This window comes from Cebus imitator, unplaced genomic scaffold, assembly GCF_001604975.1.
Source record: "Cebus imitator isolate Cc_AM_T3 unplaced genomic scaffold, Cebus_imitator-1.0 Scaffold535, whole genome shotgun sequence".
Taxonomy (NCBI): Eukaryota; Metazoa; Chordata; class Mammalia; order Primates; family Cebidae; genus Cebus; species Cebus imitator.
The window spans coordinates 1,087,126-1,104,636 of NW_016107850.1; the positions used below are offsets into that span (position 1 = coordinate 1,087,126).

General features: G+C 34.2%; 1 protein-coding gene and 1 non-coding gene across 2 annotated transcripts in view; both read right to left on the minus strand.

The window, feature by feature from the left end:
• Positions 1–17,511, minus strand: part of HTR2C (5-hydroxytryptamine receptor 2C) — a 287,010-nt gene that overhangs the window by 233,127 nt on the left and 36,372 nt on the right. The gene's annotated exons all lie outside the window — the stretch shown is intronic.
• Positions 13,903–14,029, minus strand: LOC119468933. The gene has a single exon (XR_005197743.1). It is a non-coding gene; the product is annotated as a small nucleolar RNA SNORA35 (small nucleolar RNA).

The following is a 17,511-nucleotide window of genomic DNA, read 5'->3' on the forward strand; positions in this document are numbered from 1 at the left end:
ATATATATATACACATATATATATATACATATATATATATATATATATATATATATATTTAGCTTCCTCATACTTCATTCTCTCCCTTTTATAGCGAAGTGGCTTTACATCACTCAGTAGAACAGGGATTATTGCTGCCAGTTCAAAAATGCTCTCTGCTCCCCTTCCCCCAAACAATAGTGGTATGAAATGCTGCCTTTTCTTGTGTTTAGGATTGTTTTCGTGTGTCTTTTCATTCCAGCTGCCCACAATCCCTTCCTGAAAAATGTTATATTCCTTTCTCTCCACCTGCTTTTCAAAGAGAATGCACTATGGTGCTTTTTTAAGCCCTCATTCTCTGTTGATTCGTCTTTTCACTGTATGTCTGGGTAATAACATGACATTCTCAGTCACTTACATCATGACCATGGACTAAGCATAAACATCACATACTGGGTCCTGTCAGTGGGTGGAGGGCTAGGGGAGAGATAGAAGGGGGTTGGGGGAAAGGGGAGGGATAGCATTAGGAGAAATACCTAATGTAGATGACAAGGTGATGGATGCAGCAAACCACCATGGCATGTGTATACCTATGTAACAAAGCTGCACAATCGGCACATGTACCCCAAAACTTAATTTATAATAAAAAATAACAATAATAATAAATAAAACTCTTGAAATAACTACAAAAAAGAAAGAAACTCAGCATTAAGAATTAAAAACTTAATTACTATGGTCTCACTTTTCGTTTATTTTCCACAGTATGATGCCACCAATTATTAATATTTTCAATTGTGAGAAAATAATTATCACAACATAATTGCCTCTAGCAGTACTTAGTTTATTAGCCGAGGCATGTAATTCTCAGCAGAGGCTCAATCACCAAAACCTTCAGATCCCATAAGCAGGTGATTTGACAACCTAATAAACCACTAAAGAGGGAAGAGAAATCAAATTTTTAAGAATAAGTTACTAATTTTATTTTAGTGTGAGGAGAAACAGTTAAAAGAAAACAATGTAGTAGTTCTAGTAATCCCACTATGTGAATCTACAAGGCTCATAAACCTCATTAAATAATTTCCTATACGCTTAAAGTATGACTAACAAAAGTATAGCTACATAGAACTTCTCAGAAATATATCTTTGTTTGTTTGTTTTTTTAGATGGAGTCTCACTTGCTCTGCTGCCCAGGCTGCAATCACTGCTTGCTACAACCTCCACCTCCACGGCTCAAGCGATTCTCCTGCCTCAGCCTCCCAGGTAGCTGGGATTACAGGTGTGCGCCACCATGCCAGTTTCATTTTGTTTGTATTTTTGGTAGATATGGGGTTTCCCCATGTTGGTCAGGCTGGTCTTGAACTCCTGACCTTAAGTGACCCACCTGTCACAGCCTCCCAAAGTGCTGGGATTACAGGCATGAGCCATCCATTATGCACGGCCCTTCCCAGAAATGTATCTAATCCTAAAACAAGGCAAACTCATAATTATCTCCCAGTAGCTACATCAAATTTGAGCACTCTATTTGCTTAAGTAAACACACAAGCTCCCAAACTGTTCCACTAACTGTAGTTAGAGTTGGCATATATAGTGAAGGGAATGAAAAGACCAAAAACACTGGCCAAAATTTTTATTTTATATTTTTATTTTTTTAATTTTGTATTTTTTATTGCATTTTAGGTTTTGGGGTACATGTGCCATTCACAATTGCTACAAAGAGAATAAAATACCTAGGAATACAACTAACAAGGAACGTAAAGGACCTCTTCAAGGAGAACTACAAACCACTGCTCAACAAAATAAGAGAGGACACAAACAGATGGAGAAACATTCCATGTTCATGGTTAGGAAGAATCAATATCGTGAAAATGGTCGTACTATCCAAAGTAATTTACAGATTCAATGCTATCCCCATCAAGCTACCAATGACCTTCTTCACAAAACTGGAATAAACCACCTTAAACTTCATATGGAACCAAAAGAGAGCCCGCATAGCCAAGTCAATTCTAAGCAAAAAGAACAAAGTGGGAGGCATCACACTACCAGACTTCAAACTATACTACAAGGCTACAGTAATCAAAAATTTTAAATCTAAAATATGTCTTCATTATACCTTATACAGTAATTATTTTGTAGTTGGTATTGTGAGATTGTTTTTTCTCTATAAGACTAAAAACTAAGAGAAACCTTTTGTTCTAGCAGTGAATTGCCCGAAATTGAGCCAGCCCAAGAACATGTGATTAATAACTGTCAGCCCATGCAAGTAGCTCTGTGTTCTAATTAACTTGTGCTTTGATAATTTCCTAGCAAAGTACTTTGACACTGAGAGCTTAATCTTGTAGAAACGGATTAATTTGCGTTTGCAGAGAGGACACAAAGTCAAAGGTCAAAGACTCTTTCCCTCCCTGTTATTATCCACGTACTGCCCAGGTTAAATAATCAAATTTATCTGTGGTTCATATTTTCACTTGAAAAAAATTCCAACATATTCATAAATAATATGTGAAGTCTGATAAAACTTTACGGCAATAAGAAGTCTGCATTAAAAACACTAGCATATATATTAAAGAAGATAAAATGAAGATTACAAAGTAATTAAGATTGCTATGCCCATTCCCTTTAAGACACAAATCAATAATCTAGATTCCATGGCTCTCTCAAACAATCAGACATATATTATGTTGGTGAAAAAAAAAATGGCAAAAACCCCAATTACTTTGCACCAACCTAATATATTTTGAATGCTCTGTAATCTGCAGACTCATTTATCTAGAAACTTCACTTATATAGAACGAAACTGTGAACCCCAAAAAAGCAAAACTGATCTGATATCACAAAGTTCGCATTCAATTCACTAATAATAACATTGTTTCTCCTTTTAAAAAATCATGTCCCCTATTTTCAAGTTATTTATGTAGAAAATTGATTCTATTGTGTAACATTCGTTGTTGAATTTTTTCTTGATTTATTAATCAATAAAATCAATATGAAAAACATTGGAAGATAATTATCAAATTATTGTTTGGTGGCAAAAGCTGATTGTTAAAAAGAACAATTATGTGTGTCAGTTGTAAATTGAAAATTCATAATCAGTCTAAGAAATCTTTCTATAAAAAACGAATTTGTTAAAAACTAATTTCACCAATCCACTGCCCTAAATTACAACATTATACATTTTTCTAAATAAACTCAGAAGCTAGAAAAACGTTATCATTCAGGTACAGCCCTACAAACAAAACAAAATCCAAGCAACAACGCTTAAGCCTAAGTAAATGCATCAAAAAATGAATAAAAACATACATAAATATAATATATCTCACTTATTAATCTGAAAGATGTCTACTCATGTTACATATAAAATACTAACTTGTATATTCCTACAATAATTTCAAAATAAGATATTTGAGAAAGTTTTTTAAACTTTTAATATGATAGTATCAAATAGTATTAATTAAACACTCAAAGTTTGAATTTATAGAAATTCCCTCCTCTTAGATTGCATATTTTTTCATATAGGGCACAGTAATAGGAATTAAACTATGAAGATGTAGCCTTGATATTTCCAAAAATGTATAAAATTAATGTAGTTTATTTTATTATTGCCTGAATGAAGGTCACTTCCTAATAAAATGGCATAACAAAATACCATTTGACCCAGCAATCCCATTATTGGGTATATGCCCAAAGGAATATAAAGATAAATGCATGCTATGTTCACTGCAGCATTATTCACAATAGCAAAGTCAACCCAAATGCCCATCAGTGATAGACTAGATAAAGAAAATGTGGTACATATACACCATAGAATACTATGCAGCCACAAAAAAGAACAAGACCATATTCTTTGCAGAGGATAGATGGAGCTGGCAGCCATTATCCTCAGAAAACTAACACAGGAACAGAAAACCAAATACCACATGTTCTCGCTTGTAAGTGGAGCTGAACAATGAGAACATGTGGACACAGGGAGGGGAAAAACACACACTGGGGCCTTTTGCAGGGCGGTAAGGGGTGGGAGAGCATCAGGATAAAAAGCTAATGCATGCTGGGGTTAATATCTAGGTAATGGGTTGATAGGTGCAACAAACCTCCATGGCACACGTTTACCTGTGTAACAAACCTGCACATCCTGCACATATACCCAGAAACTTAAAATAAAATAAAATGGCATAACATCCTTTCTTAATGATATTTTTTCATTATCATCTGCTGAGAAATGTAGTCATACTTCCCTGCTCTTGAGAGCAATTTGAACTTTAATGAGGAAAAAAAAATGTTGAAAGTGTTGAAAGAAAATTAATTTATCCCTTGTTGATCCTGTATGGTGGACTACTTGCATCTAGCTAAGTTTGGAAAGACATAGACTTTTTTTAAACTTCAAAATCTAATCAGATCACAAAAGAAAACCCTCACTATGGTAGCTAGTCAGAAAACCATGTTCAGTATTTCACAGAACTGGTTCTCCATTTTTAAAGGAGAACATACTAATCAAGGTCACCACACCAGAAGAGCTGCTAACAGAGTACAGGGGTAACTGATTTCATGTTCTAAAATGTAAGGGCTAAGCAAAAGCAGAAAACAGTTTTAGCCTACGAGAAAATATATAAGTCTATTTGTGAATTTTATATGTCAACAGAGTCCAATGGCATCAGCATATGCAGAAAATCTACTACCAATAAGCAATTATTCAAGTTTAAGAAACAAGGAGAGGCAGGAGGATGGTGTGAGGTCGGGAGTTTGAGGTTCTAGTGAGCTGCAATTGTGCCACTACACTTCAGCCTGGGTGACAGAGCAAGACACAGATGAAAGAAAGAAAAAAGAAAAAAGAAGAAAGAAAGAAAGAAAGAAAGAAAGAAAGAAAGAAAGAAAGAAAGAAAGAGAGAGAGAGAGAGAGAAAGGAAGGAAGGAAGGGAGGGAGGGAGGGAGGGAGGGAGGAAGGAAGGAAGGAAGGAAGGAAGGAAGGAAGGAAGGAAGGGAAAAAAATGGAAAGAAAAGAAAGAGAGAAAGAAAGAGAAAGAGAGAAGAGAATAGAAAGAAAATAATAGAAAAGAAACAAGGAGAGACAGCACAATAAAACAGAAGATGTTGTATCACAATGCATAAGATAGAGTGTCTTACTTTTGAAATGAGGTCAGGAAATCTCTACTCCCAAGACTGTAAGCTACTTGAATGCACGGAATCTGCTTTAGTCATCATTATGCTTAGCATAGTGCCTGTTATTTAGTAAGTCTTCAAAGGATGTTTGTGCCATTGCATTGAATAAGAAACTCAAAATGAATGTCAGTAATGTTAAAAACATGCCCAATTTGATACCGCAAGAGTCAACCATTAAACATTTACTGTTAAGCTTCATTGTGTCATGGCATAGCTTGAAAACACTCTGTAACACACACCTTCTGTGTACTATGAGATTTGAGTCTTACAAGATCAAAAGGTGGATAAATTTCTGCCTGCAGTGTGGCAAATGATAAGATGTGATTGGCAAAGTCTTTAATGTTCAACTTCCTAATGGCCCATCTGTGTACTTTAGTCTAACTAGTGTTCCATGTCATATAAGAAGCCTCCCTGGATTATTTCTAATCAGTATTCACTCTTAATGACATCTGCATTTCATTGTTTTCATTTAAAGTGAGTGTAAAAGCCATTTAAGCAGAGATATAGACAGTGACAAAATCCAATTCTACTTTTCACAGTTCGAGGATTCATCATCATGTATACCCCAATCTCTTCATGGTTCAAGGATTCGTTATCATGTATACAACAGTTTCTTCAAATGTAAATTTTGAAAGTCATAAAGTTCTATAAAGCAATCTTATTTCCTGGCTTAACCTTAACCTGCAATATACTTCAAACTCAAGGACAGAAAGATTGTAAAATACAGTGATCATATAGTAATCTTCCTACATCTATTTATACTTTTACGAACACTTTCCAGGTAGAATTATACAAGGTTAAATACAAAGTTAAAAATCAAGAATCTCAGTCCCTTTACCAGTATTTTTGCCAATGGAGTATACCTTTTATCACTGCAACACTATAATCTGTGAACAGCACATGGCTTAAACATTATGTTGTGTTCTTTGGAAGAAATGGCCTAAGAAAAGTAGCTTGCATTTCCAAATATTTAAATTTCAAAACATTACCACTGTGTTCTACCTTGAGGAGTTTAAAATTTAACGGCTCTGCTGATCTGAGAGAGTCCTCAATGCATTGATTACAGCCAGCTGGTCCATCTTCTATCCCAATGAAATCAATCATGGTAACAGTTGCCACTATGGCCTCCTCCCTGTATTTTCCAATCACGGAAGAGGACATGTGAGCACCTGCCTCCTAGGTTTTAGATTGAAAATATTACCTGAACACACCAGGATTCTTTATACTATGGCAGAGTACAATTTTCTGATAAAGGCCAAGAGTCTCCCAATAAGCATGTCTATACACTGATCATGATGTTTTCCTTTAAAAGCCAAATTCTTCTAAGAATTTGTAAAAGGAATTTAGCAATATTTTCAATTTACTCATCAATAAATGGCATTTGAAATATTTATTTCACACTGTTTTGTCACACAGAGAATTTAAAAATTTGATCAAAATATTTATAGGACAACTTTATGTAACAAGTGAAGCCATTATTTTTCTTTTAATAACAAAAAATGTGCCAAGTAAAATATTCATTTATGAAACTGCTCAAGCAAAGGCAAAACCAGAAATATTAGAGATCATTAAGGTTATTCATTCTTCTTGCAGAATATTACCAAAACAGTTGACAAAGTATTTCATAATGGTCAAAAACATATTACAAATGTTCACTTTAAGAAGTTTTAAAGTTGTACGAGGATTCCATTTACAACATATTTGATCTATATGCTTACTAACCTAAAGATTTTGGTTCTGTAACATCTCAGCCCTCTGCATTTCAAAGATGGACAGGGACAGATGTTAAATTCCTATTTGAAGGTATTAAAACTGATACACTTTTTAAAAAATTACGAATTTCTACATTATATTGAACTCTCAAGTTACTTTGTTGCTTGCTCTCAATTTGTTTTTACTACATTGTTTGGGGCATGAGTAGGTTTTTACTAGCTTATCTGAGAGGAAATTCCCTGTTTCTCAAATTCTTTAAGTAGGTTTGTTTGGAAAAATCCGTGAAGCATGTTGTTTAACCTGAATCATTTCTTTCTACATTAAACAAAGTTACCTATAGCTCTATTACAGAGCCCAATCAGTTACCATGAATCACAATGGGTGCAGATCTATCTTCTTATTCTTTCTGTCCCAGAAAAGTTTCATAGTTCATCAGGAAAAAAAAAGAGATACCCACCATCCTGTAGGTCTCAATTTAGCTTCCTTTCTTTTAGTTTTTACACACACTCTCTTTTAGCCAATTTTTTTTTCAATTGCAAAAACTGAAGCCTTCCCATTGCCTGTTTAAAACCCAGTTTGCCTTGCTCAATGTCAAGGCTTTTCAGGTTTTCCAAGACTGGTTACTCACTCTGCATGTCAGTGTGAGTTTGCATTTTAATTTTCCTTCCTGTACCTGACCCTTTACCATGGCTCTGTAAGGTGTCAACAATCTCTAAAAGTTCTGGGATGAGGCACAGAATTTGGATCATGCTCTTATTTTGCCACAATAGTAATTAAATACAAACACATACAGACACACGTACACAATGAGTAGAGGTTTAAGTCGTGTTTGCTTCTAGACCCTGAAATAATCAAGCACATTTTAAAAATAAATAATCTACTTTCAAAATCGGTCTTTATTTTACACATACATTTAGAGATGTCTGCAGTTTAATATTTCAGCACATTGTCAAGCAATTACATATGCTTTTTGCTTTTCCTCTTCCTACTTCTCCCTGTTTAGTCAAAAGTTTTCAACATTTTAAGTGCTTTATAGATTGAGGGCATAGAATATGCTAATATTACTGGCAGAATGAAACAAAGACTGATTTGTATTTCTCATGCAGTGTGCCTGAAAAGACAGATTCCCAATCATTTGCTTACAACACTATTTATAGCTCCTATCAGTTAGTTTTCAGTTGTTCATATCTTGGATTTAACACTTTTAATAGTTGCCTTGGTATATTTACAGATTTAAACCAACAGGACTATGTATTTCTGAAAAACAAAACAAAACAAAACACTGAAAGTTAAAAAATATTAGTGGGTGGAAAGCAATGTGGAAAGCTAGTAGAAATTTCTTAACACTTAAAATTCACTTATTTTTAAAAAATTAGTAAAAGGTGCTAAGAATATATTCCAGAAAAAAACTTCAGTCTCCCTGCCAATGCCAAACCACACCAAAAGTGAGAGGAAATCCCTGGTAGCAAGGTTTACAAGGTGTTCCGTGTGAAATGTGCAACCTAGAGAAAATAAATACCCTCACAATTATTTGCTTTCCTTGTAGCTCATTTATGCTCAAACATTTATTATAACTCCTATTTTTTCTTACTTCTAGCTTTCATTCAACTTGTCTTGATAAAGTCTTGAATTCTCTCCATTTAATTCCCTACTGCTAGCTTCATGACCACCAGTATCAATGTGAAAAGCATGCATTAGTCAGAGGTAGTCAGAGTTAGCCTCCACCTGGATTTAGCTATGTCCTGGCAGGCACACACACACACAAGATCTGTCTCTGATTTCTGACAGGTGACAAAGATAAAAGAATTAAGTATCAACTTAAACATGGTCTGCATTTGATCTTGTATGTTGACCTACTATATATTAAGAATGCTCCAGATTTAATTGTCGCTAAGCATATAACAGTTTCATCATGCCACAATTTTCAAGGACAAAATGAATATTTATTTGACAAGTAAAAATAATTTTCTTTTGCTCATCAGATTCCTTTTAGGCTAGGTCTATCCTCAACTTATCCAGTTAGTGGAGGGAAGCATCAGTGTGTATTACCAAAAGTGATTTATGATCCATAATAATGTTTTAGGGTCATTTTTTCAACTCCCTCCAAAATAGGAAAGCCTGCACTGTGAAGTGAGCCTGCAGTCTTGAATCAGCTGGATTCACAGAAGACATCTCAGCTTCATTGAGTTGCTAGAGGGCCCTGCTGCTCAGTGCCAGTAACTCTACTCCAGAGAGCCTGATCTTTCCTGTTAGGTAATTAGCACTCGAATAACAGCAAGATTCTTTAGTTTGGGGAGGTAGAGCAAATGTGAAACTGGTTTCATTTGTGAGAAGGGCAAAAGTTGGCTGCAGCCTCAGTTACCTGTTAACATAACAGCTATTTTCACCATCTGAAAATACACAAAGCCAACTTCTTCTGGCAGAGTCCCCTACCACTGTCACAGAGAATGAAAATATGGTTCTAATCCAATTAGGAAACAAAGGGTACTTGCAATAAAAAGTTTCAATTCAATTTAACGCAGCAAATATTTGTTGGCTTAAAATCATGTACCTACAAGAAATGTTCTTCATTGACAGAGAAGCACAAGATTCCAAACTGGCCACAACTATATCATTGGAGATAATTGTGACAAAAGTAACTACCATAAAAATTAAAGCAGGAAAGGAACTTGAAGAAAGATCATTTACATAGTCTTTAGTGGAGTGCCTTGCAAAAAGTAATCTCACCATAAAAACACTGATGAATGGCTGAATCCAATTCAATCCCTCATTTTACAAATTAGAAAACTAAAGTCAAAAGGAAGAAGTAATTTACTCAATGATATAAAGTTAGCCAGTGGAAGAGAAGAACAAGAGGCCAGAATTTCTGAGTCCTTACCTATTATTCTTATTAACATGCTCTTCTTTATATTAAGTCATTTCCACTGTTGATTGATCAGCTATAAACCATATTCATCTTCATCCCTGTAACTATGTGACCTCATGCCCACAATGTCCTTTAATACAGCAACTCCATTAAATTAGCCTTAACCACTCTAATCCATAACGTTATACCACTTCACTGAATTTTCACAGTGCTTACTGGCTATACTAAAAATTGAATCTTTTCATAAAAAAAACAAACTTAAGAATTTTATGTATATATCTTGTGTCATTAATAAGTTTTGTATGCTTCTTCAGGTAAGCAGCATTTGTTTATAGTTATATATATATAAGCATGTAACACTCAGTGCATAACCTGAGTGCATAAGAATGACTATATAATTTAACATCTAGATTGGCCACTTTTGAGAGTTAGAGATTATAATTAATACATGTGCAATAAGCATAAACTGTGACTGTCCTAGGAAAAGTAGAATGTATAGTCACCCTAATCTTTGTTGACTTATTCAACATTTATTAAATTAGAATCAATCATTGCTGATTGTAAAATTGTCCAACTATTGGATACTGTTTACAATTTACAGATTACACTGAATGAAATTATTTCTTCATTATAGACACTGCAGTCTCTATCTCCTCGGGCCCAAGGGATCCTCCCATCCCAGCCTCCCTAGTAGTGGGGCCCACAGGCAAGTGCCACCGCTCCCTTCTAATTTTTTTGTATTTTTGGTAGAGACAAGGTTTTGCCATATTGCCCAGGCTGGTCTCAAACTCCCTAGCTCAAGTGATCCATCCACCTTAGCCTCCTGAAGTGCTAGGATTACAGGTGTGAGCCACCACACCTGGCCACAATATACAGACTACATTGAATGAAATTATTTCTAAAGTAGTAATCACTGAAAAATCATAATAAGTTGCAGAATTCTATTTACTGAATTCTTATATGTGAGTGTAATTTGTTTAAAAGTTATTAATATTTCTGCAAATATTCATTTATTGCCTTCCTTTTTAAAGCTGTAAGGATAAAGTTAAATGAAAAATGGTTGTTGGTCCAGTTTTAATCATTTTAATATTGAAAACATGATGGAGAGCAAAAATATTAGCCTTGCCTCTAATTCCTTCCTGATGGTAAAATATGAAGTATGATGGCTTTCTACATGGAGTGAAGGAGGCGTGTTGTTAGAACCTGTAGATAAAAAGCCCCACATTTGTAATTTATAAATAGAATTAAATTTAAACATCCTATTCAAAAGTATGAAGACACACATCAAGATTTTTTTATTTCTATTGAGATAAGTAATGGAGGAATTAGTAAGGGCAACAAGTACCTTCTATGACAGGTTCATACACAATTAATCAACTAATAAATTTATAGAACTAGTGACTAACTGCTACAATTGTACAGCATTTACCTACCATCATACTCTCTCTCTCTTTATATATGTATATATGTGTGTGTATATATATATATATGTATATATATATATATATACACACACACACATGTATATTTAACATACTTTTTTATTATCTTTCCAAAATGGAAGATCACTAGGTGTTTAAAACAATAGTTTTATCTGCTTGGAATACATACACACACACCCACACACACATATATATATGTGTATATATATGTACATATACATACATATGTGTGTGTGTATATATATATGGAAAGAATGAGGCCTTTGAATATATTAACTTAATAAAATATATCTTTACATTGATTCTGTTAAGAAATAATCAAATTAGTTTTGATACAATTTTCATGATATCAAAATAATATGTATTTTTATGTTCAGATATTTAACAAATGTTCAGACACCCCAGACAGAATAGACCATAGATTCAATTTATTAATACTGCTAATTAGAGGTTTAATGATAAAAATACCCTGCAGCAGAATGAATTCGAAGCATTTGAACAATAGCAGTTACACCATCTGCTCCAGATAGAAATTTGCTATCTTGACAGTAACAAAGAACAAATAGGCAGTGAAGATATATCAAGCTGGCAAGAGGGTAAACTCAACAAGGAAAGAAGCGTTTTTTAGACAAATTGCTTTTCCTGTTGAATACTACATTATATCCTAAATAATACTCCATTCAGTTACAGGCAGATGTTAATGTCAAAGAGAATTCATAGTCTTTCTCACAAAAAGTGTTTTATATTACTAAAAAATCTAAATAATCATACTTTTCCATCCTCAAAGTTCCAAATAAAATTAAAGTCACTAGCAGGAGAAAGAAGCGAAAATAATAACAAGGGAAACAAAATAGCATGCTTCCTTTAGAAAAAATTCTGAGAAAAAGACATTATGCTGACAGATTCTCACCTACCCACATGGACCTCTAAGATGAGCTCCAAAACTATAATAGTTTAAGAAATTAAGTTTAAAAAAATCTATTTAAAAGACTTCCTTCTCACATCTTGTTATCATTGGGATATTTGTGTGTATGGGTAAGGGATGAAGGTATATTAAAATAGAACTCATTCTGTATTAAAATAATAAAGAGAAAATAATAAAACTCTCTATCATTATAGACATTGATTTGCAAGGTTATTAGATCACGTGAACACTCTACGTTGACATGTTTCTATGAAAGAAGGTATTTATTTTTATTTCAAAAGGAGGCCAGTCTCTGAAACATCAAGGCAAGGAGGTTTATATAAAGGCATGGGCCAATCTTCTACTCCCATTCCATATCGCCCACATTCTTGATGTTCATATTCCTTTTATTCTTGGTTCAATAGCATTGATAAAGATTATAGTGGAAAGAATTATAATTTTTAAAATATATACTGAAATATGGTAAGGAGAAGTCTTTATATTTATCCTTGCCAAATCTCAGGAAAGGTGTGTCATTTTTTTTTACTGGGTTTTACATATCAATCACTAAGTATTTATTAAGTTATATGTTTTTTAATTGATACATTTTTGTCTCAATTGTCGGAAAATAGTAAGATTGTAAATGAAATGCAAATTGTGTACATTCTTTTGCTATCTTGACCTAATGATCAGAACATAAATATGACCTTGGGTTAATGAGGTTCATGTCTTTTCTGTTAGAGGATCCCCTAAATATATTTCCTAGGAAGGCAAGTTTACCATCCATAATTTTAACACAAGAATAGTATGAGGTGAGGTCTTCTTTCAAATTAATTATTTTTCACTTAACTTGTCATGGATTCATCTGTCACAAACTAATCTTTTCTACATTTTCAATGAGTTTCAGTCTGTATTTTATCGCGTAAAACAGTGCCTTGTTTTATATGGTGCTAAAACTATGACATTCAATCTTCTGAAGCTTTCCTCCAGTTTTGGTTACAAAAATTGATGGCTGACTTCATTGATAACTTACATTAATTTATCCAGCAACAGTTATTTATTTGGCCTCTACCTTATGAAAGGCACTGGGATAGGTGCTGCAGTAAGTACTAAGATTTATGAGAAGATAGACCCTGCTTTTGAAGTTTACCAATTAGCTAATCAGCTAACAAGGTGAATGAACAGAATAAATGAGAAATTGATCATTGTCAAATTATGTGGTAAGAGAGATTAGTGAGGACTCGAGTATTTGAAGGTATCATGATGGAAAAAAAGGGGGCCAGGAATGAGTCTTGAATATAGTTCTAAATTGTAAAAAAGAACAGGAAAGGGGATTCTATCTCAGCACTAGGTCTAAGCTGATTGCTTATATACGGAGAATGAAGAGGCTGGGGAAGCCTAGCTTGTCAGGAAGCTAGTAGACATGTGGGGCAAATACATGGGTGCCGTCATCTGCAAGATAATTATAATCTCATTTTCATCACATTAAAAGGAGAAAACCACTTATCTCTCTGTCTTACTAACACTTAATGAGCAAATTGCCCAGAAATTTAAATGGATTTAGATTGTCATGTAATCATCATGACAATCTTAGATCATTCCAGTAGTCTCAACCTTATTTGATGGACTAGGGCACTGAGTCTAGGAGGGGTTAATGTAAATTTCTAAAAGCTTCACAGCTAGTAATGATGATAATAATGTAATAGCGAGGATAATATTTACTGAATATCTTCTATTAACCTGTTATGGACATAGTCACATTTTTCTGGTAATAGCAGTTACTGAGCTGCCTGGATCTGTCTCTCCACTCTCTCACTTTTTTTTAGGCAGGTCATAGAACCCAGGAGATATGTACCCAGCTGCATGCAGGAGTAGTCCACGGTGTGACGCTCCCAGCTTGAGAGGGATTTGCTTTTGCACCGCTTGATGCCCAGTTGGTCAAGGTGGAGCCCAATGGGTCACTTGGCAGTGCTGTAGACAGCAGAGCTGGGGTTGGAGCCCCATGCTCTATGTAGAAGAAGAAGCTTAAGGGAGGGAGTGGGTAGATGACCAGAGACATCTCAGAACTCATTGCTTCATTCACTCAACATGGCGACTGCCAACATAGGTCAACTTTCAGTGAAGAAAATGTGAGTTTAGAATCAGGCAGATCTGGGTTCAGAATCCCAGTACTGTCACTGACTAGCTGTGGGACTTTGGTAAACTCACTCAAGCCCCTGTAGCCTCTGTTTTCACATATATTAAATGGAATTAGTAATAACTACTTCACTGGCTGCTGTGAGAATTGCAAAGAGTCTAGTAGTCTAGTACACAGCCTGACATTAGTTGTTAAATATTTAATAATCAATAGCTATTGTCATAACTAAACATCTCCATACTCACCAATACCTATTCATATTTTTTTTCAAATTATCATTTGTGGGGATCTGGTAAAAAAAATTTAGAAAATTTTTCAGTTAATAATTCTACAATTTTCTATTCTTCTTATAATTTCCCCTTACAAAAGAAAAGTTACTTTAGATCCAATTATTTTAATTGGCATATATGTTGAATGACTATTTAAAATTGACTAATATTTCCTGACAAAAAATTTGTAGATCACTATCCTTGAATTTTTGAATGACAATGACACATCTTTCCTGTGCCTCTGGAAGGAACTTACATTCTCCCAAATGTAAAAAAACAGAAAACTATCAATTTGATGCGCCTATTATTTTTTCTCTTGATTATGACTGAAAATCTGCCACCTCGAGCAAACATTGGCAAATAATCATTACCTTTTTCTTCACTTTTTGCTTCATTAAGTCAGCAAACATTCATCGATAAAATTTTACGAACCAAGCATACTCTAAATTAATAGTGTTCCCACCAAAACAAGTGTCTTTCTCTATATCCCCTTTACTTTTTTTCTAAACTGATATGCTGCCTTACCAAATGATGCTGTTTAGGTGCTCAGTCATCCTTGAAATCTAGAAATAGTCTGGCCTCTAGTGCACAAAACTGGATTAATTATAACCCTTGGTGTATGAATCACCATTGTCATCTCCACTGGTGGCTCTATTGATATAATTAATTAATTAAATATTAAACCAAAACATCGTATACATATTGTGAATATTCAATTTTAAGAGATAATGCAATTTTTTCCAGGTAATTTTACAAATTTGTATTTCTGCTAGCAATGTGGAAGAGATCCAGTTGGTTCATGTTCCCACAAATGCTTGGTTCTTTCAAATTTTAAAAATTTTGTCAATACAATAGGTATAAAATATTCCATTACTTTCTTGACTGTCCTCCCTGTATGAGGAATTTTCATCTCCAAAGTTGAGGTTTGGAACTTTTCTCAGACTTTCAAAGTAGAATGGAATCAAATACCAGAAACGTCTCTGCAAAATGAGAACTACAAATGATATCCTAGTCCCTTATTGGCTAATGGATTTTGAAAAATGAAGACGAAGAAAACAATTTAAAAGTAAGCATTACCCACTTTAGGAGTAGGGGAAAAACTATACTCCAGATATTAATGTGCACAGGCTTTTCTGTGACTCATAAAAGGACATATTTTCTTGCCTAAAATTCTAGAATAATAGAAAATTGAGGGGAAAGATATGAATTAGCCCATGTTTCTCTTTTTCCAATGGAGACCCATTTCCAAACTGTTGGGTAACCAGAGTATAGATACTCTCTTAAATATGCAGATTATTTCACAGATTTAAATATAAAAAGATGAGAAATAACATGTGACTAATTATTTATTAATTGTGGGTTTTAATAGTTTACATTGGACAATTCACTTATGAAGTTGTGGTTACATCTAATTCAACATTCTGAAAAATAAATGTTCATTATTCTACAATTTTGAAAAGCAGTTGTATTACCCAAAATAATTGTTTTATATGTAAGTATGACCAATAGCCTTAATCCTAAATTTTTACATTGCTCTCGATGTGCATACACATCAAAATGCAACTTTGTAGTAGACATAATTCACCTACAAGAAATTCAGCCAAAGTTTTTACTCTATTGGTGGCTGTTATTCCATCCCTACCTTTGGTGATGTGCTACTGTTCTAATTATGCCTAACCTTATCTCAATAAAATTATGTACTTGCCAACTACTAGTTGCAACCAATACTGTTAAACTTTTTTTTGTTTATTTGGAGGACTGAAATTTAAGAGGAGCATGTCTAAACAAACAACAGTTCCTTAATATAAGGCTATCAGCCAGGCACAGTGGCTCACGCCTCTAATCCCAGCACTTTAGGAGGCTCAGGTGGGCAGATCACCTGAGGTCGGGAGTTAGAGATCAGCCTGGACAACATGGAAAAGCCCTGTCTCTACTAAAAATTAAAAAAAAAAAAAATACCCTGACGTGGTGGCACATGCCTGTAGTCCCAGCTACTCAGGAGTCTGAGGCACGAGAATCACTTGAACCAGGGCAGCAGAGGTTGCAGTGAGCCAAGATCGTACCACTGCACTCCAGCCTGGGTGACAGAGCAAGACCCCATGTCAATTAAATATATATATATATATATATACAGATACATAGATAGATAGATAAATATAAAAGACTCCTGCCTTTGTTAGACATAAAATAAATAGTTTGAATACTGCTTTTAAAAAAGAGAGTAAATTCACATTATTTAAACACTTACATCAAATTTTAGGTATACCAAACGTTAGAGAAATATTTCCGCTGAAAAGTTTACTAGCCACGTAAAATCTTCATATTATAGCTCATGTCTAATTGACTCAGACAAGTGAACTAAAATTGTTTTCAGGATTCACTAGGCATTCCAGTTTTGACCTTCATTCTTAAAGGCTGTGAGGGCGAGCTAGTGGGCACTGCACTCTTTAGAAAGCAGATTTATAAGCTTTCCAAATCTGTGATCTAATGATAAGTTAGTCTATTATGATCAACACAGATTTTTTTTCTCAAGATAACTATTCGACAGAAAACCAACATATCTGTTTTTTGGTTGCTTTTACTGTATCCTTGCCAAAAAATTACTTGATCAAACAGCAAATATTTATGGAGCACCTACCATGTACAAGGGCCTGCATGGGGCATAAAAAGAAGACTATGCAATGAGATGAAAAAGATAATGATGGAAAATGGTTATACAAGTCATCCCAGTTGATAAGTGCACTTCCTTAAGGATCTTCTGTTGAAATGCAAGCATCATTAATTCCTCACCACTTTGTATATGTATAAACCTTATTTCTTAGAGCACACTATTTTTTTTCTTTATCTTATGTTAATTAATCTTATCTCACCAATAAGATTTAAAATGAAGATCACAGATCTTGGCCAATGCTTTTCTGCAACCCCAGTAATTCCTGGCATATTGCTTATCACATAATAGTTCTCCATAATTACCTTAGTTAATCTAATATTTAAGAATATATTTTCCAGATATCTTAGTCCACTCATTCTTTATTATAACCTTCATAGCA